We start from the raw sequence: 26,343 nt of genomic DNA on the forward strand, positions 1-26,343 counted from the left end.
CGCAGGATGCGTCGCTGCCTGTAAAAAACTGGAATACAGCGACGGGTCCCGTCTTTTCAAAGAGAGCATGCGTGGAAGAATTTCCCGTCAGGGAAATTCTCTCTCGCTCCCTCTCTTTCTCTTTTTACTATTGATACTGCCTATGCAGCATCAATAGTAACAAGATAGAATGTGAAAAATAATTAAAAAAATAAAAAATCACAGTATTCTCACCTACCGGCGTTCCCGCGCAGCGATGCTCCCGGAAAACCACTGCGAAGACGCATACACAACAGGTGCACATAGCCCAGTGCACACGTTTTCCACAATCTGCACAGGATCCGTCTTTCAATGTCTTGACGGATCCTGTGCAGATTTGGAAGATGGAAGTGTGAAAGTAGCCTTAAAGGGACATCCAAACTCCTCCTGTTCCACCCTCATCCATTGTTTAGCATCAGCTTGAAAGTGCCAGTCTAGAATCCTAAGTAATGCAGTAGCCTGGAAGTACCTCCTAAAATTGGGAAGACCAGCACCACCTATAGATTTAGGTCGAGAAAGGGTCTGTATGCTTATGCGAGGTTTGAGTTTAGCCCATATGAATTTGGTTAAAGCTGATCGTAATTTACAGAAGAAACTGAGGGGGGCAAATCAGTACTGTCTGGAAAATGTATAAGAAGCAGTGTAAAATGTCCATTTTGAAGGCATTCATCCTTCCAAACCAGGATAGTTTAAATTTACTATATTTCGCTAGGTCTCTGTATGTTCTGCTTAATAAAGTTTGATAAAATAATTTATTAGGATCAGAAGGGACCACAACCCGTAGATATTTCAATCACTCTCCTTGCCATTTAAATGGGAATTTATTCATGATTTGAAGGACCTCATTCTGAGGAAGGGATATATTTAAGGCTTCTGATTTGGAATAATTGACTTTAAAATTTCTGAGTGATCAGAACCTATCAAATCCCTTTAAAATCATTGGAAACGATATTTGTGGTTGTGATATATAAAGGAGTAAATCATCTGCATACATAGCTGTTTTCTAAGAGTTAGGTCCTATCGTATATCCATGAATATTACTATTATTTCTGATAGCGTTGACTAGGTGTTCCATTGCCACTACGTAAAGTAATGGAGAAAGGTGGGCAACCCTGCCTGGTTCCATTGTTAATCTTAAATCGGCTGGATAGTGAACCATTTACTTTAACCATTATATAGGGCTAAGATTTTCTGTAGAAAGCGAGGACCTAGACCTATCTGTCTCAAGGCTTCCTCCATAAACCCTCAATAGACTCTATCCAAAGCCTTCTCTATGTCTACAGATAGAAGACCTAGTGGTGTGGAGCTAGTTTTTGCCTTGGAAATGATAAGTAATGTCTTAATAGTATTATCCCGGTCCTCTCGTCCTTTGACGAAGCCTACCTGATCATTATTGACTATTGAAGAAAGTAAAGGGGCTAGTCTCTCAGCTAAGATTTTTCAAAATAATTTAATGTCTATGTTTAAGACAGATATCTGCCAAAAGTTGGCTATTATTGAAGAGGCTTTACCTGGCTTAGGGAGCACACTAATGTGTGCCTCTAGAGATTGGGGGACAAATCCAGTATTTTCATCAATAGCATTAAAAGGTTTTGCCATTATCAGATTTTATCTTCCCATGGGGTAGGGAAAACCATTTATTGTGTAAAGAGTAGACTGCTAATGAGATTATGCCACCCCCTCCCCACTCCTCCCAACCTTTTTGCCAAGAGGAGATTTCCCATCTACAAAGGTAAAGGCTTTAGCTGTAGTTGACTTTTGCGGAGGATTAGTAACATACCTGACCCTCCACAATCCTTAATGCAGCCTAGGTCCAATCCTGCTATTTAGGAAGGCCAAAAATACAAACAGGATGCTAATGAGCTTAATTTGTGAGACACTGGAGTCCTAATTGAGAAAATCAGCCAAAGCCATTATCTCATTAACTGATAAGAAGCTGAAGAGGAGGAGAGGGGTCTTTATTTGTTATGGGTAAACCAACAAATATTTAAGTAAACCTAGGGGTTAGGAGGTTTCTGAACATGCCAGGACACTTCAGATCAGGACTCATTTGTTTAAAATGTTTACTGAATTGAGTCTTGATTGCCCCCCACCCAAACCAAAGCCAATCCTCCCTCATGATCCTACAAGAAAGCTTCCAATTCTTAAAGGGTCCCCATAGAGTTGGGACTAAAAAGGACCCTGTAGTTTACTATGACTGATTCTGAGCAGGCAGCTTGTTTTCTCCCTGTTTCTACTTCTTAAAATTGCCATAAAATTTCTGGTGTAAATGTCCAAGTGCTCCTGAATCCGGCCTTTTTCTTTTTTTTCAGTGAGTAGAACCGTTCCTGAGATATAGCCCTTCTCTGTATTTCAAGCTAGTCTTTTAAGTTAAGTCGGCATGGTTCATGCTTTTCTGTGGGTGTGTCTTTACGACCACGCCCACTTGGATAAAAAGACTAGATTTATATAGAGGAAAGAAAGGGCCATATCTCAGGAACGGAGAGGCGCATGAACAAAAGAAAAACATCTCCGGATTCAGGACAACAACGGCATTTACTCCAGGTAAAACAAGTACATATTTATGGAAACTATCAGATCCTCTTGAAAGTGAAATTAGCATCATGGCCATTATATCTAAGTTGCCCCAAATTGTAAATAAAACCTTCCGAAGCCCTGAAGCTCAAAATCATAGTAAACTCGCCACACTGCAAAAATACATATGAGGTTATATAGCAATTTTTGTGGCAAGCAGAGGTGAAATCAATTCAAATTGCGATAAGATCACATTTTTTTGTGCAGCCGGGATCTTGGCCTCGTGGAAATGTTTAATTTTTGTGGTAAGAGAATGTGTGGATCAAAAGGGTTAATAGTTAAGAAGCTGCAGAGGCAAGGATAAAAAAACATCAGCTGCCACCTACATGAACACATTTGTGCCAAAGTGACACATGACTGTAGCATGACTTTACTGGCAATAAGGTAGAGCCTTTCTCATGGGAGCACTAACTTTTTCACACGTCCTTGTAGTCCTTTCCTTTGCCAAGTGCTTTTGGGAACAGCTGTGCCATAGATGATGCTTTATGTTATCACTAGGGTCTTAGTGGGGGCAGAGCGAAGATTGTATCAAAGTGGGGAAATAACCCACCCACAGCAAGGAAGGCCACTGAGAGCATATGCAAAGCATAAAAGCACACAAAATACCCAAAACATAAAAAAGCATAAAAAATGGCAAATATAGAACTCTAACAGCAAACACACATATAACAAAAACATGCAAAAACGCTGTTTTTTTCTGCAGGTGTCTGCACAAAGTTGCACAATAACAATCTTCTCTGATTACTACTTTTTGTTGTTTTATTAATGCATTAACCCTTTATTATGCTTTTTTTGGCTGCAGATTTGGCAATTGCATTTTTTTTTTTTTTTTGGTGGGGGGGATTAACCAAACAATACAGAATATAAAGCGGTACCATTAAAGGGAGTCTTTCACCCCAAAGATTCAAATTAAACTACTTCTACAGTCATGTAAGAGACTTAGTTCCTATAATAATTATAAGTTTAGTATCTACTTTCTCTGCAGCTCAGGAAAAGCTCTTTATTTATTGGCATGTGTCACGATAATGTGAATATGCCATGTTCGAGTATCTACCTAGAAGTTCCATGGCTTTCCAGATACACGCTGTGGGCCTTTCCGACCCCCCTCTTCCCCTTCTTTTCTCTGTCTGTGTGTGTAATCCAAAACCCCTTATTTCCTTCCCCCAAAACCCCCCCCAAAAAATTATATGGCTTTACTCTGGGCAGTCAGAGTAAAAATCCCTCATTCCCTCTCCCACCTGGTAATGGTTAAAACTGGAATAGAAAGCCCGAGCTTCTATTGTTCTTTCAAGGTTATATATATTGGCACCAATCAGGGCTAGAGATATAAGAATTATATATTCCAGATGTCCATCGAGGGATCTATAAATCTCTGAAATCGCTAGAAGCTAAACCCAATGAGTGCAAAGTGCAGGTGTCTCCGTAAGCCGGTCATGTAAGTATGCCGTGTTTACACTTAAAAGAATCGCCCCAACGTGGTGCACATCTGGATCCTGGTGTCTTTCTTATATGAGATTCATACAGCAAGCTAGGTAGAAAAATAGTTGCCATAACTCCAAGTAAAGGGGAGGTCACCACAGGGGGAGTGCCTTGGGTTTAGGCTAGGAAATAAGTAAGGGAAGCAAGCAGTCTTCACGGGTCTTTGTCCGGGGTCTAGCTGCTATACAGATGCGTGCTATGCATCTAGATGTGTGCCCATCCTCCACAGCACACGGTCGGCCATAAGATAAGATGACATAAAGAAATATAAGTGGTCTTTTTCAACTTTAATCCCATTTTATTTGTAATTGTATTGTACATATGATATTTGTCTTTATAATATCTTTTTATACCTCTGTAAACACTGCCTATCTTTTTTGGAGTAAAATATAAAATTATTAGCTTGTCTCTCCTTGCTCTATAATGAACTGTCACATCCTCTGAATTGAATTACCGCTCAAATCTGGGTTGGCTCTGAACCCGTCAATAATTATGGAATTAGGAGCTGGTGGCAGCATAATTTGTCCTGTGCAATTGGGAGTCTTTGCAGCGACCAGCGGTGTTGATAATTGTTGTTCCCGCCTGAGTGGGAGTAGTTATATCGCCTTCGCTGCAGTGTGCTCAATAGCCAGTACATTACAGGCAGTCTTTCTGGTGACTATTTACCCTAGGTGCAGTACCCTGACTGACCTGAGGGTAAGGGAGGCGCCAGAGAGCTGCAAGTTCCAAACCGGAACTGGGAAGTGGGATATAGATAAATCCCTGTTGTGAATTCTGCTCTTGGGCTCCCTCCGGTGGTTATAAGTGGTAGCGCTGCTGTCTCTGGATCGCAGCATTCATCAGGTGTGTCCACTTTTTGCAAATCTGACTGGGCTATTTAGTCTTGCTTGACCTTTAGTCAGTGCCAGTTGTCCATTGTTCCTGGAGGATTCACATCCCTGCCTGGTCTCTCCTGCTTTGCTGTTCATTTCAACAAAGATAAGTTCTGGCCCTGATTTTTGCAGTCCACATGCTGTGGGCCTTATTGTTCAGTTCTTTTCCATGTTTTTGTCTTGTCCAGCTTGGTCTGTATAAGGATTTGTTTAGCCAAGCTGGTATCTCTGGAGATGCAGATATACCCTCCATATCTTTAGTTAGATGTGGAGATTTTGTATTTTCTGTGGTGGATATTTTCTAGTGTTTTAATACTGACCGCATAGTACTCTGTCCTATCCTGTCTATTTAGCTAGAAGTGGCCTCCTTTGCTAAATTCTGATTTCAGTCTGTGTATGTTTTTTCCCTCTCCTCTCACAGTCAATATTTGTGGGGGGCTGTCTATCCTTTGGGGATTTTCTCTGAGGCAAGATAGTTTTCCCTTTTCTATCTCTAGGGGTAATTAGTCCTCCGGCTGTGTCGACATGTCTAGGGAGTGATAGGTACATTCCACGGCTACTTCTAGTTGCGGTGTTAAGTTCAGGGTCTGCGGTCAGTACAGGTACCACCTTCTCCAAGGTACGTCTCATGCTGCTCCTAGGCCACCAGATCATAACAGTACAACTGGCCAACAATGAGTTAACCGCATCTCAGAAGAAGGGAAGGAAAGTGCTGAGCCATTTTTTTTTCTGTAGTCTGTTGTGTTTTTTTTTTCCTCTTTACCTCTGGGTGGCTCAGGAGTTTGGCGCTGGCATGGATGTTCAGGGATTGGCTTCTCTTGTGGATCAACTTGCTGCTAGAGTACAGGGTATTTCCGATTATATCGTTCAGACTCCAGTTTTAGAGCCTAGAATTCCAACACCTGATTTGTTTTTTGGGGACAGGTCCAAATTTTTGAGCTTTAAAAATAACTGTAAACTGTTTTTTGCTCTGAAACCCCGTTCCTCTGGTAATCCCATCCAGCAGGTTAAAATTGTTATATCTCTGCTGCGTGGTGACCCCCAGGATTGGGCATTTGCCCTGGAACCTGGGAATCCGGCTTTGCTTAATGTAGACACCTTTTTCCAGGCGCTTGGGTTATTGTATGATGAACCTAATTCAGTGGATCATGCTGAGAAGACCTTGTTGGCCCTGTGTCAGGTTCAAGAAGCGGCAGAATCATATTGCCAGAAATTTAGAAAATGGTCTGTGCTGACTAAATGGAATGAGGATGCCTTGGCGTCAATTTTCAGAAAGGGTCTTTCTGAATCCGTTAAAGATGTTATGGTGGGGTTCCCCACGCCTGCTGGTCTGAGTGATTCTATGTCTCCGGCCATTCAGATTGATCGGCGCTTGCGCGAGCGCAGAGTTGTGCACACTATGGCATTGTTTTCCGAGCAGAGTCCTGAGCCTATGCAGTGTGATAGGATTGTGTCTAGAGCTGAACGACAAGGATTCAGACATCAGAATAGGTTGTGTTTTTACTGCGGCGATTCTGCTCATGTTATTTCTGATTGCCCTAAGCGTACCAAGAGAATCGCTAGTTCTGTTACCATCAGTACTGTACAACCTAAATTTCTGTTATCTGTGACCCTGATCTGCTCATTATCGTCATTTTCTGTCATGGCAATTGTGGATTCAGGCGCCGCTCTAAACTTAATGGACTTAGAATTTGACAGACATTGTGGTTTCCCCTTGCAGCCTTTGCAGAGTCCTATTCCTTTGAGGGGCATTGATGCTACACCGTTGGCTAAAAATAAACCTCAGTTTTGGAAACAGCTGACCATGTGCATGGCGCCAGCCCATCGGGAAGATTGTCGTTTTCTGGTGTTGCATAATTTGCATGATGCTATTGTGCTGGGTTTCCCATGGTTACAGGTGCATAATCCGGTATTAGATTGGAAATCTATGTCTGTGACTAGTTGGGGTTGTCAGGGGGTTCATGGTGACGTTCCTTTGATGTCAATTGCCTCCTCCCCCTCTTCTGAAATTCCTGAGTTTTTGTCAGATTTCCAGGATGTATTCAATGAGCCCAAGTCCAGTTCCCTTCCACCGCATAGGGACTGTGATTGTGCTATTGACTTGATTCCAGGCTGTAAGTTCCCTAAGGGCCGACTTTTCAACCTGTCTGTGCCAGAACATACCGCCATGCGGAGCTATGTTAAGGAGTCTTTGGAGAAGGGGCATATTCGGCCATCTTCTTCACCATTGGGAGCAGGTTTTTTTTTTGTTGCCAAGAAGGATGGCTCCTTGAGACCCTGTATTGATTATCGCCTCTTGAATAAGATCACGGTCAAATTCCAATACCCTTTGCCTTTGCTTTCTGATCTGTTTGCTAGGATTAGGGGGGCTAATTGGTTTACTAAGATTGACCTTCGAGGGGCATATAATCTTGTTCGAATTAAGCAGGGTGACGAATGGAAAACTGCGTTTAATACGCCCGAAGGCCATTTTGAATACCTTGTGATGCCATTCGGACTCTCTAATGCTCCATCTGTGTTTCAGTCCTTCATGCATGATATATTTCGGAATTATCTTGATAAATTCATGATTGTATATTTGGATGATATTTTGATTTTTTCAGATGATTGGGAGTCTCATGTGAAACAAGTCAGGATGGTATTTCAGATCCTTCGTGATAATGCCTTGTTTGTGAAGGGGTCTAAGTGCCTCTTTGGAGTACAGAAGATTTCTTTTTTGGGCTTCATTTTTTCTCCCTCATCTATAGAAATGGATCCGGTTAAGGTTCAGGCCATTAATGATTGGATCCAGCCCACATCCGTGAAGAGCCTTCAGAAATTTTTGGGCTTTGCTAATTTTTATCGCCGTTTCATTGCCAACTTCTCCAGTGTGGTTAAACACCTGACCGATTTGACGAAGAAAGGCGCTGATGTGACGAATTGGTCCTCTGCGGCTGTTTCTGCCTTTCAGGAGCTTAAACGCCGATTTACTTCTGCCCCTGTGTTGTCTCAGCTGGATGTTTCTCTTCCTTTTCAGGTTGAGGTTGACGCTTCTGAGATTGGGGCAGGGGCCGTTTTGTCTCAGAGGAATTCTGATGGTTCCTTGATGAAACCGTGTGCCTTCTTTTCTCGAAAGTTTTCGCCTGCGGAACGCAATTATGATGTCGGCAATCGTGAGTTGTTGGCTATGAAGTAGGCATTTGAGGAGTGGCGACATTGGCTTGAGGGGGCCAAGCACCGTATTGTGGTCTTGACCGATCATAAGAATCTGATTTACCTCGAGTCTGCCAAACGGCTGAATCCTAGACAGGCCCGATGGTCCCTGTTTTTCTCCCGTTTTGATTTTGTGGTCTCGTATCTTCCGGGTTCTAAGAATGTTAAGGCTGATGCCCTCTCTAGGAGTTTTTTGCCTGATTCCCCTGGGGTCCTTGAGCCGGTCGGCATTCTGAAGGAAGGGGTGATTCTTTCTGCCATCTCCCCTGATTTATGACGGGTTCTTCAGGAATTTCAGGCTGATAAACCTGACCGCTGTCCAGTGGGGAAACTGTTTGTTCCTGACAGATGGACTAGTAAAGTGATTTCTGAGGTTCATTGTTCTGGGATTTTTGGTACCAGAGATTTGGTTGGTAGGTCCTTTTGGTGGCCTTCTTTGTCACGGGATGTGCGTTCTTTTGTGCAGTCCTGTGGGACTTGTGCGCGGGCCAAGCCTTGCTGTTCCCGCGCTAGTGGGTTGCTTTTGCCTTTGCCGGTCCCTGAGAGGCCTTGGACGCATATTTCTATGGATTTTATTTCGGATCTTCCGGTTTCCCAGAGGATGTCGGTTATCTGGGTGGTTTGTGACCGGTTTTCTAAGATGGTTCATTTGGTACCTTTGCCTAAATTGCCTTCCTCTTCTGATTTGGTTCCGTTGTTTTTTCAGCATGTGGTTCGTTTGCATGGCATTCCGGAGAATATTGTGTCCGATAGAGGTTCCCAGTTTCTAGGTTTTGGCGGGCCTTTTGTGCTAGGCTGGGCATTGATTTGTCTTTTTCTTCCGCATTTCATCCTCAGACAAATGGCCAAACCGAGCGAACTAATCAGACTTTTGAAACTTATTTGAGATGTTTTGTGTCTGCTGATCAGGATGATTGGGTGGCTTTCTTGCAATTGGCCGAGTTTGCCCTTAATAATCGGGCTAGTTCTGCTACCTTGGTTTCACCCTTCTTTTGTAACTCTGGTTTTCATCCTCGTTTTTCTTCAGGGCAGGTTGAGCCTTCTGATTGTCCTGGGGTGGACTCTGTGGTTGACAGGTTGCAGCAAATTTGGGCTCATGTTGTTGACAATTTGGTGTTGTCTCAGGAGGGGGCTCAGCGTTTTGCTAACCGTCGTCGGTGTGTTGGTTCCCGGCTTCGGGTTGGGGATTTGGACTGGTTGTCTTCCCGTCATGTTCCTATGAAGGTTTCTTCCCCTAAGTTCAAGCCTCGGTTTATTGGCCCTTATAGGATTTCTGAGATTATCAATCCAGTGTCTTTTCGTTTGGCCCTTCCAGCCTCTTTTTCCATCCATAATGTTTTTCATAGATCTTTGTTGCGGAAATATGTGGTGCCCGTTGTTCCCTCTGTTGATCCTCCTGCCCCGGTGTTGATTGATGGGGAGTTGGAGTATGTGGTTGAGAAGATTTTGGATTTTCGTTTTTCGAGGCGGAAGCTTCAGTATCTTGTCAAATGGAAGGGTTATGGCCAGGAGGATAATTCTTGGGTTGTTGCCTCCAATGTTCATGCTGAGGATTTGGTTCGTGCCTTTCATTTGGCTCGTCCAGATCGGCCTGGGGGCTCTGGTGAGGGTTCGGTGACCCCTCCTCAAGGGGGGGGTACTGTTGTGAATTCTGCTCTTGGGCTCCCTCCGGTGGTTATAAGTGGTAGCGCTGCTGTCTCTGGATCGCAGCATTCATCAGGTGTGTCCACTTTTTGCAAATCTGACTGGGCTATTTAGTCTTGCTTGACCCTTTAGTCAGTGCCAGTTGTCCATTGTTTCTGGAGGATTCACATCCCTGCCTGGTCTCTCGTGCTTTGCTGTTCATTTCAACAAAGATAAGTTCTGGCCCTGATTTTTGCAGTCCACATGCTGTGGGCCTTATTGTTCAGTTCTTTTCCATGTTTTTGTCTTGTCCAGCTTGGTCTGTATAAGGATTTGTTTAGCCAAGCTGGTATCTCTGGAGATGCAGATATACCCTCCATATCTTTAGTTAGATGTGGAGATTTTGTATTTTCTGTGGTGGATATTTTCTAGTGTTTTAATACTGACCGTATAGTACTCTGTCCTATCCTGTCTATTTAGCTAGAAGTGGCCTCCTTTGCTAAATTCTGATTTCAGTCTGTGTATGTTTTTTCCCTCTCCTCTCACAGTCAATATTTGTGGGGGGCTGTCTATCCTTTGGGGATTTTCTCTGAGGCAAGATAGTTTTCCCTTTTCTATTTCTAGGGGTAATTAGTCCTCCGGCTGTGTCGAGATGTCTAGGGAGTGATAGGTACATTCCACGGCTACTTCTAGTTGCGGTGTTAAGTTCAGGGTCTGCGGTCAGTACAGGTACCACCTTCTCCAGGGTACGTCTCATGCTGCTCCTAGGCCACCAGATCATAACAAATCCCCTTCAGAAAGAACCAGGGGCAACCAAACAACCCCGGTTCATGACAAATTGCTGTGAGCGGTGGGGATGATAAAGGTATCCTCCTCGTGAACCGTGACATATTGGTGGCAGCGCAGTGGGATTCCTGGCAGCATGGTGAGGGGCTTAGTGCATCTTTCCACCCTTTTAATTAGCACACCTCCCCTTATATTGAATGACAGCGCTGCTAAAACTAAATTGCAGGCACGCTGACACTGCAGTGTTTGCACTGCCGCACTCTCATCCCTCTCTCCTACCTGCAGTGGATTCAGATAGAGGAGAGGGTGGCAAGCATCTCCTGCCATCATTCTGGACACTGTCAATATGAGGGATGATGCTGTGGCACCTGCAGTGTCAGTGTGCTGGGGATTAAATTCAGGCAACACTCACTCAGTGCATTCTTCTCTGCGCCAGCTCCAGAAGCAATGTCTGCTCTGTTTGAAAGTCAGAGGACCACTGCGGCTGGTGTTTGCATAGGTCAGGTGACTTCTAGTAACCTAAACAATGCAGCCAATCACAGGCTGCAGCGGTACTGTGACTATTGAATTGTGCAGATATTGATTCCAGAGGATGCACAAACCATCTAAAATCTTAAAACCATCTATGCCTGTAAAATAAAATATTTCATTTCATACAGGATACTTCATACATGCCAAAAAATTATGGATGTACCTAAACAATCTCCGCAGAACAGATGGCATATAAAGCAAAGACAAAATGCTCATATTACACAGCTGGACATGTCGATTTTGCATTACTTTAAAGTGCGATGATTCTGGATATCAGATGCTGGATTAAAGGAAGGTTACTATATGTTCAGACATCTCACACTCCAGGCCAGCAGAGGGCAGAGTTTCTCCATGAAGCACATAGCTGACAAATCGGGACAAGGTTTTTAAATCTTCAGTGATGTCAATATTCTGACAATAGCAACCAATCAACTCACCTCAAGAGACATCTAAAATAACGAATACAGTGTGGAAATGTTTCCATCTTCCAATTTTTCCATCAGCTGAATTTTGTTTTCATACAGGGGACATCATCCATGTAACAATGAGATGAGTGGAGTTGTCCTTTAACTTCCCACAAGTTAGGTGGCTGCAATATATTATTATATGAAATCAAAGACAACAAATGAAACTAACGAGGCAATGACTTTTACATAGTTACAAAGGTGAAAAAAAAGACCCCGGTCCATCAAGTTCAACCTTTCTGCACCAATTACACATTTTGTCACTAAATTATCTATAACCCACAATGTTCTGTACTGAGGAAATCATCCATCCCTTGTATAACAGCTGTTATAGAGTCGGCCATTACTACCTCTTGTGGTCGGCATTCCACAGTCTGACTGCTCTAACTGTAAAGAACCCTTTTCCTATTTAGCTGCCAGAATCACCTTCCTCCAGTAATGAGGGCCATTTAGGAAAACTAAATTTTAAAAAAATGCAGAAAATTCCCCCCTTTTCTTTGGTCATATTTTGTCTAGTATTACTGTTAAAACTGAGGATATCTTTTCTGTGAGACCCAGGATTTCAGACATATCCCCATTCCTCCTCTACACCATCTCATGTGTGATGATAAGAAAACTGGCTGCAGCAGGAGCCTCTCCCATCTGCCATGTTTACTTTAAGACAAGGATACCCCCACCCATGCCATGCCTCTTCGCTTCTCATTTCCCCATCACAATGCTGAATCTCGGGTTTCCTGGGGTTTCAGGGTAGGGTTCAGGACATACAGTGGCATGTAAAGGTTTGGGCACCTCTGGTCAAAATTACTGTTATTGAGAACAGTTAAGCAAGATGAAGATGAAATTATCTCTAAAAGGCTTAACCCCTTAACGACCGCCGATACGCCTTTTAACGGTGGCCGTTAAGGGTACTTATTCCTCAGCCCCGCTTTTTAACAGCGCTGAGAAATAAGGGTGTGATGGTGTGATATGCTATGTGGGTATCATTTTTGTGTATATTTCTATTTTACTTATTTTCATGGTGTTCTCTTGTAGAAGGAGTTATTTGCTAATTGATGAATGGCTGTTGCTGCCATCTGATATCAGCCCCCACAGCACTGTATTGTTTGCGAATATGCTAATGACATGTTGACCTAGCTTGTTGAAACAATGAGCCCCTGAGACCTTCCCCCTCCTGACCTGTGAATGAGGAGGGAGACTTAAAATATCAGGGAGGTGAGACACAAATGAGTCCTGTGTGGAATGATGATGTGTTCACAGCATCTCAGAGAAAAAGAAGAATATATGGACTATGCTATCCTCTGTCTGCCGGATTGTTGGACTTTTATCCTGTTACTGAACTGCATTCGTGTTCTGGACTATTGTATCCTCAGTATGGTGGATTATATATGGACCTTTCATATTTTTGCCTAATAAAAGTCTTGGAGTTGCTCACTATTCTCTTGCTCTGTTGATTGTGATACCGGAGAAGGACCCCGTGACAAAGGGTATAGTGCCTCCCAGCGTCAGAAAATCTCTGGGGTAGCTGAGACCCCGGAGAACATGATTCGAGTCAGTTTTTACCGTCCTCAGTGTTGCGATCGCCATTATAAGGTGAATAACAGTGACCGCAAAAAAAAAGTCCAATTTCCCATTTATTGCTCTCTCCTGTGATATAATCTAGTACAGGGGTGGGGAAACTCTGGCCTGCGGTGACCTTTCATGCGTCCCGTGGGCAGGTCCCCGGAGTCTGCAATGTTCGGGTGGCTGCCGTATCCTGCCAGCTGCCAGCCCTTTAACCCCCAAGTGCAAGCAGCGTTCATTAAAGAACGCTGCCTGCACATAAATGATAACGTCATTGGGGTGGGCGGGGTTAGCATCGGGGTGGCCTCAACTTTGTGTCCCCCCGTGATCTCTGTGCGTTCCTGCTATGTGCCCTCCTGTGATTTCGGTGCCCCCCTGTGATCTTCGTGTCACACCCCGGTGAACTCTGTGCCCCCCCAGCTATGCCCCCCTTTGATCTTTGTACTCCCCCCGTGATCTTCTTGCCACTCCCCCTGTGATCTCTGTGTCCATCCCCAGTGATCTATGTGCCTTCCCGGCGATGCCTGTCCCCCCTAGTGCTGTATATCCCCCCTCCCCAAGTGCTGTATATCCCCCCAGAGCTGTATGTGCCCCAAGGTGATATGTATATTCCCCAGTACTGCATTTGCCCTACAAGTGCTGTATATCCCACTGAGTACTGTATATCACCCCCAGTGCTGTATATCCCCCCACCTGTGATGTATATAGCCCCCAGTGATGTATGTGACCCCACCAGTGATGTATTTTTCTCCAGGGTCATATATACCTCAGTGGTGTCTGTGCTTCCTATTGATGTATAAAGCCCCTCAGTGATGTCTATTCAACCCAGCCTCCCGGTGATGAATATGTCAAAGCATCTACTGTGATGTCTATGCCCCTCCCAGCCCCTCCTGTAATTTATGACCCCAGAGTCGCCTATGATCCATATACAGCAGTGTCAATATTTCCTATGTTATGTATGTACAGCATTCCCAGCTTCTCCTATGTGATGTATATACAGCAGTCCCAGCTTCTCCTATGTGATGTATATTCAGCTGTCCCAGAATCCCCTGTGTCATCTATGTACAGCAGTCCCTGTGTCTCCTATGTAATGTAAATTCAGCAGTCCCAGCATCTCCTGTGTGATGTGTATACAGCTGTCTCCACGTCCTCTATGTGATATAGATACAGCAGTCTCAACGTCTCCTGTGTGATGTATAGACAGCAGTCACAGTATCTCCTCTGTGATGCTTACACAGCAGTCCCATCATCTACTATGTGGTGTATGTACAGCTGTCTCAGCGTCTCCTATGTGACGTATATACAGTAGTCTCAGCGTCTCCTATGGTGATGTATATGATTTACAAAACTTATAATAAAAAGTTTAATGCTCTCCTGGCCGAAACAAACCTGGAAAAGCAGCTGTGAGAAGCAACATAATCAATATCACCTAACATCACAGCTGAACTAAAGAGAAGCAGCTCCAGCCGTCACATTAAGGGTGAGTTACCGTAATTAATTGTTTGACTAAATATACCGGGGAAATTTTCAAGGTGATCATTTTTGTGTGGCCCCCGAATGATGGTAGAAATTTCTAAATGGCCCCCGGCTGGAAAAAAGTTCCTCACCCCTGATCTAGCACATCAGAGGAGAAAGAAATGGGGTCCCCCGAGCCTCCCCCCCCGTACGTCCGGTGTCCCTGGACCCTCCGGCTCTGTCCCCCGACCCTCGGCGTCTTCTTCTGGGAAGAAAATGTCCATATATGGTTCCCTAAAATACAAAGCAAATGTGTCATCTTTAACTTTAGGCCTTTTAGAGATCATTTCATCTTCAACTTGCTTAAAGAGGTTTTCCCACATAGAGAATTGATTTTAATCCATATATCTTGGAATAATAATCATTTCCAAAATTGGATGTGATTAAATACAATATTCCTGTGCTGAGATAATCTTATAAATGTGCCCCTGCTGTGTACTGTGTAATAGTCGTGTCTACCGTACAGGAACATGGTCTGATCATACCACAGCTCCTGGGCAGGGGAGGACTCAAAGGAGTATGCAGACATTATAGCACAATCTCAAGTAATTTTTTTCTTTAAGGTAAAATATTTTTTTAAACACAGTCAGGAAAATGTTTTACCTCTCAAAAAGAATCAGTTGTGATCCGGCACTGTAATGTCTGTATCGGTAATATCAGGGCCCTGTAGGTTTGGCTTTCTTTTTACCTGAATAATAAAGGCCTTCATTTATAACCTGCATTTTGTGGTTACTTGTGTTATCTTTCTCTATTATTTACATTTGTTTGTTGTCTGAAACATTTAAGTGTGACAAACATGCAAAAGAATAGAATATCAGGAGGGGCAAATACATTTTCACACAGCAGTAGGTCCTTAGACAACCGCCTAGTCCACCTTGTGTCGTATGCTGCCACAGGGCGCTACTTTCACATGTAGACACTGTGCGTCAAAGCTCTGCTGATCTGTTACTTCTTTCTCATTGGCTGAGGGAAAGCGTTATGGGCAGAAGGCAGCAGCCGGAACTGATGGACTCATTAGCGGATAGGTCACGGCATGTGAATGAACATGTCCTGCTGATAGCGTGGTAACCGGCATCTGTGCCTGTCACTGAATATTAGTACAGTCTGACTCAGCCATTGATCAAAGCCCGCCCGTCGTATTGTGGGTCTAATGTTGATCTTAGTTAATCTCCCCAGTTCTCTGACCTTTCTGGAAACTATTACCTTCTAACCAACTCTGCTCTGTGCGAAAACTGTGCGCGTCACTGTCTCCAAAGTGATATCTGCTGACATAGATATGTGTTAGTAACTATATGACAACTCCATAATTCAGCTGGCACCCCAAGAGTCAGAGCCATCACACTGTACCCCACGAGTCAGTGCCATCATCCTGTATCCCAAGAGTCAGTACCATCATCCTGTACCCCAAGAGTTAGAGCCATTATCCTGTACGCCAAGAGTTAGTGCCATCATCCTGTATCTCAAGAGTCAGAGCTATCATCCTGTACCCCAAGGGTCAGTGCCATCATCCTGTACCCCAAGTGTCAGAACCATCATCCTGTACCCCAAGAGTCAATGTCATCATCCTGTATCTCAAGAGTCAGAGCCATCATCCTGTACCCCAAGGGTTAGTGCCATCATCCTGTACCCCAAGAGCCAGTGCCATCATCCTGTACTCAGTCAGTACCATCATTATGTACCCCAAGAGTCAGTGCAATCATCCTGTACACCAAGAGTTAGAGCCATCATTCTGTACCCAAAGAATCAGTGCCATCATCATGTACCCCAAGAGTCAGAGCCATCATCCTGTACCCCAAGAGTCAGTGTCATCATCCTGCACCCAAGAGTCAGTGCCATCATCCTGTACCCCAAGAGTCAGTGCCATCATCCTGCACCCCAAGAGTCAGAGCCAACATCCTGTACCCCAAGAGACAGTGCCATCATCCTGTTCACTAACAGTCAGTGCCATCAACCTCTAGGCCAAGAGTCAGTGTAATCCTGTACTCCAAGTATCAGTGTCATTATCCTGTACCCCAAGAGTAAGTGCCATCATCCTGTACACCAAGAGTCTGAGCCATCATCCTGTACCCAAAGAATCAGTGCCATCATCCTGTACCCCAAGAGTCAGTGCCATAATCTTGTACCCCAAGAGTCAGTGCCATCATCCTGTACCCCAAGAATCAGTACCATCATCCTGTATCTCAAGAGTCAGAGCCATCATCCTGTACCCCAAGGGTAAGTGCCATCATCCTGTACCCCAAGAGTCAGTGCCATCACCCTGTCCCCCAAGAGTCAGTGCCATCACCCTGTCCACCAAGAGTCAGAGCCATCATTCTGTTCCCCAAGAGTCAGTGCCATCATCCCCTAGGCCAGCGGCCCCCAACCTTTTTGACCTAGAGAGCCACATTCAGCACTGAGAGAGGGTCGCGAGCCACATTCAGCTGTGAAAGGGGGTCACGAGCAACATCTTGCTCCTGTCCCCCTCAATGTAGTGTCAACCAAAGCCCCCCACAGAAATCACGCCAAAGAAGTACACTGAAATCCAGGGGTTACCACAATGTCCCAATTCAGTATTCTCCCATCAAGGACTCCAAGCACACTGTCGCATCCAGCTTCAAGAACCTCCTCTAACAGGTAACATCATCCTCCATACCTAAAACATCTCTACACCCCTAAGATCAGTATATGTGCATCCAGATCTGCTCTTCTGTGCAGTGCTCCTCAAAAATTCACCATTTTGAGATGTACTCTTCATACCTGTTTGCTAGACCTGGAGCTAATGCACCAAGCTGGCAGACAGTCGCAAGCCACAATTCATAGGACCACGAGCCACATGTGGCTCCCGAGCTACAGGTTAGGGACCCCTGCTCGAGGCCAAGAGTCAGTGTAATCCTGTACCCCAAGTATCAGTGTCATTATCCTGTACCCCAAGAGTCAGAGCCATCATGCTGTACCCCAAGAGCCAGTGCCATCATCCTGTACCCTTAGAGTCAGTGCTATCATCCTCTAGGCCAAGAGTCAGTGTAATCCTGTACCCCAGGTGTCAGTTTCATCATCCTGTACACCAAGAATCAGTGTCATTATCCTGTACCCCAAGTGTCAGCATCATTATCCTGTGTGAGCAGGGTCGAGATGCAGTGACAGACAGGAAGCAGAACAAGGGTTAACAATTTTTTTACTGTTTTGATTGAACAGGGGGTTAAATACTCTCAGGGAAATGAACGGTTAAACAAGGGAATAAACAGTCAAATTGCAAAGGATATGCAGAGTTAATAAACAAGGTAAAGGCAGTTCTTTTTTTTTGGTACACTCATCGTGTCAGAAGTTCCACAGATTGCAGATACTACTTGGGGGTTAGTAGCGGCAACAACAGCTGGCACGGTGCTTGTTCAAACAAGTTCGGTTGGTAACGGCGGTCAATCTTCTGGCAGCAGCGGTCGGTCTCTGGGACTTTCCGCTGAGCCCCTAGTCCATAAGCATATGCGGCCGGAACAAACAAGGCCACAGCACTATCAGGGTCCAACATGAGCGGGCAGGTATATACGGGTAAGGTGGGTCGCAAACGTCTGCCCAGTACCCGGTTTTCTCTATGCGTCACGAGCGCTGTACTCACGGTCACGAAGCGCTCGGCACCTCGCTCTCTGCCAGCTACCGGCCACACTGCACTTCTCTCTCTGGAATCCCCGCTGCTGACGGCGGGAGTACACGGACGCGGGCCGGCACAATCCCGGTGCTCCAGGGATGGGGCACTTCTCTTTCTGTGCTGTGAGCTGCCTGTTCCCGCCAAGACTGACTGCTTCCGCGCATGCAGTGGCTGCTGCCGCTTAGCCACACCCCCAGCTTCCGAGTGCAAAGGTCTGTCCGGTCTCCTACTCTTTCCCCGGGACAACAGAGAAGACAGCCCCGACAGTTCTAGACCTGGCACAGGACAAGCACCCACGGTCCGGTTCTCCTCCTTAAGGTACCTTCACACTGACCAACTTTCCAACGATAACGATAGCGATCCGTGACGTTGCAGCATCCTGGATAGCGATATCGTTGTGTTTGACACGCAGCAGCGATCTGGATCCTGCTGTGATATCGTTGGTCGGAGCTAGAAGTCCAGAACTTTATTTGGTCGTCAGATCGGCGTGTATCGTTGTGTTTGACAGCAAAAGCAACGATGCCAGCAATGTTTTACAATGGTAACCAGGGTAAATATCGGGTTACTAAGCACAGGGCCGCGCTTAGTAACCCGATATTTACCCTGGTTACCATCGTAAAAGTAAAAAAAAAAAACAGTACATACTCACCTTCTGATGTCTGTCACGTCCCCCGGCATCCGCGCTGATGCTCAGAGCTTCCTGCACTGAGTGTGTGACAGCTCTCCAGCGACCACACAACGACAAAACAGCGATGCTGCAGCGATCGGCATCGTTGTCTATATCGCTGCAGCGTCGCTTAATGTGACGGTGCCTTTACACTCCCCCCTCTCCTTTAGCTCGTCATTCCACGGGCAAGAGATCCTGCAGTAAATATTGACACTCCTCCATCTATTGGATGATTCGCTGCCAAATAAATTGGTCTTGTTCGTAACGGTTGGGTGGTATTCCAGCTCTTGTTCGTTCTGTGCACCATGGTGCACTATCTTAGGCTGCTTTCACACTAGCGTCGGTACAGGCCTGTCGCAGTGCGTCGGGCCGACGTACCGATGCATGCTGAGAAAGAAAAGCACAACGGGGGCAGCGGAAACAGTCTTACGATGCTTCCACTGCCCCATTGTAAGGTCCGGGAAGGAGGGGGCGGAGTTTTGGCCACGCATGCGCGGTCGAAAATGGCAGACTAGACGCACAAAAAAAGTTACATGTATCGTTTTTTGTGGCGGCGGTGCGCCAAAACACGACGCAACCGTCGCACGACGGTTGCGACGTGTGGCGATACGTCGCAATGCGTCGGTAATGTATGTCTATGGGGAAAAAACGCATCCTGCAGACAACTTTGCAGGATGCGTTTTTTCTCCTAAACGACGCATTGCAACGTCTGCCGAAAAACGCTAGTGTGAAATAGCCTTTGGTGTCAGGTCCGAGCATTCCTACACGAACAGTTTCCTGGAAAGTGGATTGGTGGTCGTGGGCCAGTGGAATGTCCACCAAGGTCTCCTGATCTGACCCCCTTAGACTTTTATCTTTGGGGTCATCTGAAGGCAATTGTCTATGCTGTGAAAGATATGAGATGTGCAGCATCTGAAACAACGGATGCTGGAAGCCTGTGCTAGTATTTCTTCTGTGGTGTTGCTATCAGTGTGTCAAGAGTGGGAGAAGAGAGTTGCATTGACAATCCAACACAATGGGCAGCACTTTGAACACATTTTAAAAGTGGTCATAAATGTGTAAATAACTCATGAAAGAACAAAGTTACGTTAAAACCAAGCACACCATTGTTTTTCTTGTGAAATTCTCAATAAGTTTGATGTGTCACATGACCCACTTCCCATTGAAAAAACTAAAGTTGGATCCAAAATGTCCGACTTCAAAATGGCTGCCATGGTCACCACTCATCTTGAAAAGTTTCGCCACTCCCATATACTAATGTGCCACAAACAGGAAGTTGATATCATCAACCATTCCCATTTTATTTAGGTGTATCCATATAAATGGTCCACCCTGTATACTAGATCTTCTTATGGACTGGACACACGGCGTAGGAAACAATTATACTATTAGCTTTGTTGCCGGTGTCCCCTCTACATTTGGTTTCTGCAGTATTTTCACCAAACCTCCTTCCCTGGCACCAGTCACAATGACTTCTCCCCTTCTTTAGCCCAGTGACACTTACATTAACATGAAGACAAAAGCTGTTTCTCATAGCACATAGAGTGTCATTAATGGGGGACGGAGCCCTGACACGAGGTGACAGAGTACCCTGTTAGATGATTTCTGGGGGGCGCCTCTGTCCCATTCATCCTCACAGGGGGTGGTGGTGAGGGGGGTTACAGGACCTCTATGAGTGATGATGGTAAAGTTTTCCTTTCTCCCAGGATATGTCTTTTCCTTTCACCCATTATCATTCCTGAATTCTGTTTTGTCCGTCTGTGTTACAGCTTTTCCTATGTAAAAGAGGTCCTTACAATGGCTATAACGCAGGCTTTGGAATGGATATTACAGATTGTATTAGCTCCCTTTATGGAAGTGACAGAATCAACAGGGGGCACTGGGGGCAGGAAGATAGACCTCCCACCCATTTCTACATTCTGGAGACTATGCTTTAACCCTGGGATAGGAGAAGAGCTGGTCATAGGTACAAGAGTTTCACCCTAAAAAGCACATTTCTAGATATTAACCCATAAGTATCATACATGAATTAGAGATCGAAAATAATACCTCCATACCGTGCCCAAGTAATAGTGCTGAAGTATCCAAATACAAATATAAAAGTATCCTAATATCAGTGGCTGGACAGAGTCTGCACCACCCAAAGCTTCTGGTCCTGACATCTCTATCATCAGCGCTGCCTATAGAATGAATATGTTGGGGCCTGGGGACGGGTCCTGAAAGACAGCTCTAGAATCTAGGATCACGGTTCTGCGGGACCCCATCTTGAATGGTGCAGAGTTGTCCTTGCTCGGCCTCCGTGCCAGTTATTGTTTGTGTCGGAAATAGCAAAACGCTGTAGTCACTTTTCTCCGGCAGTCTCATAAACAATGAATGTAACTGATATTGAGCATGGGGCCTCCGCTTTATTTATGAAGAGGCTTTACATATTTCGGTTCCCTGGTTCCAGAGCGCTGTACTGTGGGGGCCCCAACCAAATAGTAAGTTATAACCTTGGAGAGCAGATAATTTACACCTTGGGAATAACCCATTTAAATACTACCATACATTGCTCATAGCAGTGCCAAACAGTACCCAAATAACAGTTCCATACAGTGACAAAGGATAAACCTTATGTAGGTCACCACCACCAAATAATGACTAAATAATACCCTAATGCATTATTTAATATGAGTGCCATACAGTGTTAAAATACTACTGTACAATGCCCAAATAACAGTACTATACAGTAATCAAATAACAGTACCATACAATGCCAAATATTAAAAAACTAGATGGTGGCCCGATTCTAACGCATCGGGTATTCTAGAATATGTATGACAGAACTTGTTCAGTAAACGTAAACGTAGCATATAACAGCCCACGTAGCATATAGCACAGCCCATGTAGCATATAGTTCAGCCACGTAGTATATAACACAGCCACATAGCATATAGCACAGCCACATAGCATATAGCACAGCCACGTAGTATATAGCACAGCCATGTAGCATATAACATAGCCCACATAGCATATAACAGCTTATGTAGAATATAGCACAGCCACGTAGCATATAGCACAGCCACGTAGCATATAGCAAAGCCACGTAGCATATAACAGCCCATGTAGTATACAGCACAGCTACGTAGCATGTAACACAGCCCACGTAGCATATAGCACAGCCATGTAGTATCTAATGCAGCCCACGTAGCATATAACAGTACACGTAGTATATAACACAATCCATGTAGTATATAGTACAGTCAACGTAGTATATAGTACAGTCCACGTAGTATATAACACAGCCACGTAGTATATAGCACAGTCCACGTAGAATATAGCACAATCCACGTAGTATATAGTACAGTCCACGTAGTATATAACACAGCCCACATAGTATATAGTACAGTGCACATAGTATATAACACAGCCCACGTAGTATATAGCAAAGTGCACAAAGTATATAGCACAATCCACGTAGTATATAGTACAGTCCACGTAGTATATAACACAGCCACGTAGTATATAGCACAGCCATGTAGTATATAGCACAGGCACAGCCCACGTAGTGTATAGCACAGTCACGTAGTATATAGCAGCCACGGAGTATATAACACAGCCCATGTAGTATATAGCACAGTCCATGAAGTATATAGCGTGGTCCACGTAGTATATAGCACAATCCACGTAGTTTATAGTACAGTCCACGTAGTATATAACACAGCCCACGTAGTATATAGCACAGTCCACATAGTATATAGCAGTTCACGTAGTATATAGCACAGTCCAAGTAGTATATAGCACAGCCACGTGGTATATAGCACAGGCACAGCCTACGTAGTGTATAGCACAGCCACGTAGTCAGGGCTGTATTTAGAGTTTCTGCCCTAGGCACTTTTCGTGCTGCCTCCCCCATTGGCGAGTATGACTAATGCAGACACTATCGGCAGTGACTTAGGCTACTTTCACATCAGCGATTTTTAACATTTGCGGCAGATCCGGCAGTTTTTCCGCATCCGTAACGGATCACTTATGGCAACACTGTGTTCGGCCTCATTCATTCCCTATGGGACTTGCGGCACTTGCGGTTTTGCTGCGATCCGGCAAATGCGATACTTGCAACAACAGGAAAAAAAAATGCTGCTAGCAGTGTTTTTTTTGTCTCACCTCAAGTGCCGCACATGTCCGCAAGTCCCATAAGGAATGAATGAGGCTGAGCGCAGAGTTGCCGGCAAGTAAGTGATATGTTACGCGACAGATGCGGAAAAACTGCAGTATCTGCTGCGAACTGAGAAAATCGCTGATGTGAAAGTAGCCTTAGCAAACCTTTCCATTAGTTGTCATGTGAGAATCTGGTGGATCTCATACACAGTACACGGTCAGTTGATTCTGCCACGGTTGCAAGGTTTGGCTGACAGATTTTTAAGGGGAACCTGTCAGTCGATTCATACTACCAAAACCACGGGCAGCATCACTCAGACTGCAAACAGGGAAGTTTATCTCTGCAATGCTCGGACGCTTCAGAGAGAATAGTTTGAAGAGCTGGATGGGTAATTTAGTGAGAGAATAGACTAATCTGTTGCTATCGTCTGTGGGTTTCTCACTCCATGTCTCTAGATCAGGGGTGGGCAATTTATTTTCCCGAGGGGCCAGATGAAAGACCATGACTATTGTGGAGGCCGAACCAATAGCATGAAAATAATTCTACTCAATATTAATTAATATTAATTGTATCACTTAATATTGAGCAGAATTAAGTATGCTGACACCCCCCTATATATCTTTAAACCCCCCACAGCCCCTTATATACAGCATGAGCCCCACATAACCTCCCTATATACAGCATGAGCCCCACACAGCCTCCCCATATACTGCATGAGCCCCACACAGCCTCCCAATATATACTGCATGAGCCCCACACAGCCTCCCAATATATACTGCATGAGCCCCACACAGCCTCCCTATATACACTGTATGAGCCCCACAGAGCCTCCCTATATACTGCATGAGCGCCACACAGCCTCCCCATATACTGCATGAGCCCCACACAGCCTCCCCATATACTACATGAGCCCCACACAGCCTCCCTATATACTGCATGAGCGCCACACAGCCTCCCCATATACTGCATGAGCCCCACACGGCCTCCCTATATACTGCATGAGCGCCACACAGCCTCCCCATATACTGCATGAGCGCCACGCAGCTTCCCCATATACTGCATGAGCCCCACACAGCCTCCCTATATACTGCATGAGCCCCACACAGCCTCCCCATATACAGCATGAGCCCCACACAGCCTCCCCATATACTGCATGAGCCCCACACAGCCTCCCCATATACAGTATGAGCCCCACACAGCCTCCCCATATACAGTATGAGCCCCACACAGCCTCCCCATATACTGCATGAGCCCCACACAGCCTCCCCATATACAGCATGAGCCCCACACAGCCTCCCTATATACACTGCATGAGCCCCACACAGCCTCCCTATATACACTGCATGAGCCCCACACAGCCTCCCTATATACACTGCATGAGCCCCAGACAGCCTCCCTATATACACTGCATGAGCCCCACACAGCCTCCCTATATACACTGCATGAGCCCCACACAGCCTCCCCATATACTGCATGAGCCCTACACAGCCTCCCCTCACCAGCCTCTCATCTCCTCTCCTCAGCAGCCTCCCCTCAGCAGCCTCTCATCTCCTCTCCTTTACAGCCTCTCATCTCCTCTCCTTTCCAGCCTCTCATCTCATCTCCTTTCCAGCCTCTCACCTCCTCTCCTTTCCAGCCTCTTATCTCATCTCCTCTCCTTTCCAGCCTCTCATCTCCTCTCCTTTCCAGCCTCTCATCTCCTTTCCAGCCTCTCATCTCCTCTCCAGCCTCTCATCTCCTCTCCTTTCCAGCCTCTCACCTGCTCTCCTTTCCAGCCTCTTATCTCCTTTCCAGCCTCTCATCTCATCTCCTCTCCTTTCCAGCCTCTCATCTCTTCTTTCCAGACCCACATCTCCTCTCCTTTACAGCCTCTCCTCTCCTCAGCAGGCTCCCCTCACCAGCCTCTCATCTCCTCTCCTTTCCAGCCTCTCATCTCCTCTCCTCAGCAGCCTCCCCTCACCAGCCTCTCCTTACCAGCCTCTCATCTCCTCTCCTTTCCAGCCTCTCATCTCCTCTCCTTTCCAGCCTCTCATCTCCTCCCCTTACCAGCCTCTCATCTCCTCCCCTTACCAGCCTCTCGTCTCCTCTCCTTTCCAGCCTCTCATCTCCTCTCCTTTCCAGCCTCTCACCTCCTCTCCTTTCCAGCCTCTCACCTCCTCTCCTTTCCAGCCTCTCATCTCCTCTCCAGACTCTCATCTCATCTCCTCTCCTTTCCAGACTCTTATCTCCTCTTCTTTCCAGACTCTCATCTCCTCTCCTTTCCAGACTCTCATCTCCTCTCCTTTCCAGACTCTCATCTCATCTCCTTTCCAGACTCTCATCTCATCTCCTTTCCAGCCTCTCATCTCATCTCATCTCCTTTCCAGACTCTCATCTCCTCTCCTTTCCAGCCTCTCATCTCATCTCTTTTCCAGCCTCTCATCTCATCTCATCTCTCATTTCCAGCCTCTCATCTCCTCTCCTTTCCAGACCCTCATCTCCTCTCCTTTCCAGCCTCTCATCTCATCTCCTTTCCAGCCTCTCATCTCCTCTTCTTACCAGCCTCTCATCTCCTCTCCTTTCCAGCCTCTCATCTCCTCTCCTTTCCAGCCTCTCATCTCCTCTCCTTTCCAGACCCTCATCTCCTCTCCTTTCCAGCCTCTCCTCTCCTCAGCAGCCTCCCCTCACCAGCCTCTCATCTCCTCTCCTTTACAGCCTCTCATCTCCTCTCCTTACCAGCCTCTCATCTCCTCCCCTTAGCAGCCTCCCCTCTCCTCACTCACATCAGCAGACTCCCGTCTCCTCTCTCACCTCACTCCTCTCTGCAGCTTCCTCTGAGTCCTCACACACTGCCCGACTCCTACCCCTGCTCACCGCCGACTTCAGTATCTTCTCCCACAAACATGACCTGCTTCTCTGCAGTCTGCTGAGCTCCTACATTAAGAAGAGCGCGCAGCGTGTCACATGACCAGCATCAGGACCATGATGCACTTGGGCCTGCTACTGCTTAAAGGTACAGCACCTATTTCTGCCCCATACAGTAGTCAGGGCTGTAATGCCCTGATGGTGGCCCTGTGCCCGAGACCCCCTCCCCCCAGCAGCAGCCGGGACTGAGGTGGGTGGGTGGGGCAACCCCAGACTTTCAACAACAAAAAATATATTTTTTTTTTATTTTTTTTTTAAACTTGCTCAGGTGTCGCCCCCCCGCATCGTCCCCGCCCTAGGCACATGCCCTCGAGTGCCTAATGGCAAATACGGCCCTGCACGTAGTATATAGCACAGCCACGGAGTATATAAGGCTAGTTTCACATTTGCATTTA

The 26,343-nt window shown here is 45.8% G+C and overlaps 1 long non-coding RNA gene across 1 annotated transcript in view; it reads right to left on the bottom strand.

Annotated features, from left to right (window-relative positions):
* LOC143769556 (uncharacterized) overlaps positions 1-25,926 on the bottom strand; it is a 29,168-nt gene extending 3,242 nt beyond the window's left edge. Inside the window, exons 1-2 of the long non-coding RNA XR_013214420.1 lie at positions 25,835-25,926; positions 11,513-11,664 (exon numbers count right to left, since the gene is read on the bottom strand). This is a non-coding gene — a long non-coding RNA (uncharacterized LOC143769556). The remainder of the gene's footprint in view (positions 1-11,512; positions 11,665-25,834) is intronic.
* Between the last annotated feature and the right edge of the window lie 417 nt (positions 25,927-26,343).

Source organism: Ranitomeya variabilis, chromosome 1, assembly GCF_051348905.1.
Source record: "Ranitomeya variabilis isolate aRanVar5 chromosome 1, aRanVar5.hap1, whole genome shotgun sequence".
Lineage (NCBI taxonomy): Eukaryota > Metazoa > Chordata > Amphibia > Anura > Dendrobatidae > Ranitomeya > Ranitomeya variabilis.